Here is a 1,336-nt window from a genome sequence, read left to right on the forward strand (position 1 = left end):
AATATAAATAGTTAAATATAATAATATTAAGGTACATAAAGCAAAATTCATTACTACTTTAGGTGGAGATTAATAAAAATAATATTGTAATTTGAGATTGTGGCACACAACATCACTCCAGCACAGATGGGGTGGGCCTAGCGCTGGCTCTCTGGGTGTGACCTATGCACATTGTGTTAAGGGCCCGCGCTTGGCTAAATGCTCTGCTTTCACCCTGTTGATGTTCTTAATAATATTGGAACAAGGACCCACTTTTCCATTTTGCACGGGGCCCTGCAAATTATTTATCCAATCCTGAGTAGGCATAAATTAATTATAGAGAGGTTTTACACCATATTATTTTAAAGTTTGAATTGCTACTTGAACTTTTTTAAATATAAACAAAGAATATGATTGCTATTGTCCAAGAATCATTTACAAAAATAGATCATGTTCAATACTAAAAGAAGACCTTGCTTTAATTCCCAGAAGCAAAAATCACTGAGGCCTTGTTCTCTGATAATAAGCAATAAAATTAGAAAGTTTACATTTTAAAAAGTCAGTCACTTTTATTTAGTAAATGATGACAAACAGCTAGCTACCAAAACTTTTTTGAGTTGGTAAAATGATACGTTCTTTGCCCTTAAATGAATCAAAGATACTAAATCCAGTACATACTCACTTATAAGCACACATATGCACAAAGTTTGAGGAAAGTGGAATAGAGCTAATAAAAATAACATTAAAAATTAGAGTAAAGTAGAATTAATGAATAAATCTAGAACTAAATGGTGCTTTGCAAAAACAAAATATAGTCTTAGAAAATTTAATCAAGAAGAAAATATAGAACCAATGAGAATAGAAAGAGAAATCCATATAATCACAGATGTGTAGATTTAAGTAATTAAAAAGCAAATTGTACACAGTTTTATGTAAATACATTAGAAAATCTAAATGAAGTGAAAATTTCCTGGGGAAAAGGGCTAAATTCAAATAAATGAAATACTGAGAAAGAAATTGAGAAAATTTTCAAAAAACTTCTATGCCAGAAGGCTCTTGGGCTATCTTACTTTGCTGATTAATTACTTTATATGTACAAGGAAATATAATTACCATGTTGTAAGACTTAGAAAAAGATGGAAAACTACTGTGGCAGTAATTCCACTTCAAAGAATCTCTACCAAGGAAACCATCCACAATGTTTACATTCCCAACAGTACTCATCCCAGCATTGCTTATAACAATTAAAAAGGGGGGGTGGGATGTCTGAGAGTACAGAAAAGGATTCATCCAAACTGCATATTATGCAGCCATATAACCAATGTTCACGAAAAGGCTTTAAGGACAGGGGAAATGA

The 1,336-nt window shown here is 32.0% G+C and overlaps 1 protein-coding gene across 1 annotated transcript in view; it reads left to right on the top strand.

Annotated features, from left to right (window-relative positions):
* Positions 1 to 1,336, top strand: part of DNAH8 (dynein, axonemal, heavy chain 8) — a 272,357-nt gene that overhangs the window by 184,289 nt on the left and 86,732 nt on the right. The window lies entirely within an intron of this gene.

This window comes from Myotis brandtii, unplaced genomic scaffold (genome assembly GCF_000412655.1).
Source record: "Myotis brandtii unplaced genomic scaffold, ASM41265v1 scaffold420, whole genome shotgun sequence".
Taxonomy (NCBI): domain Eukaryota; kingdom Metazoa; phylum Chordata; class Mammalia; order Chiroptera; family Vespertilionidae; genus Myotis; species Myotis brandtii.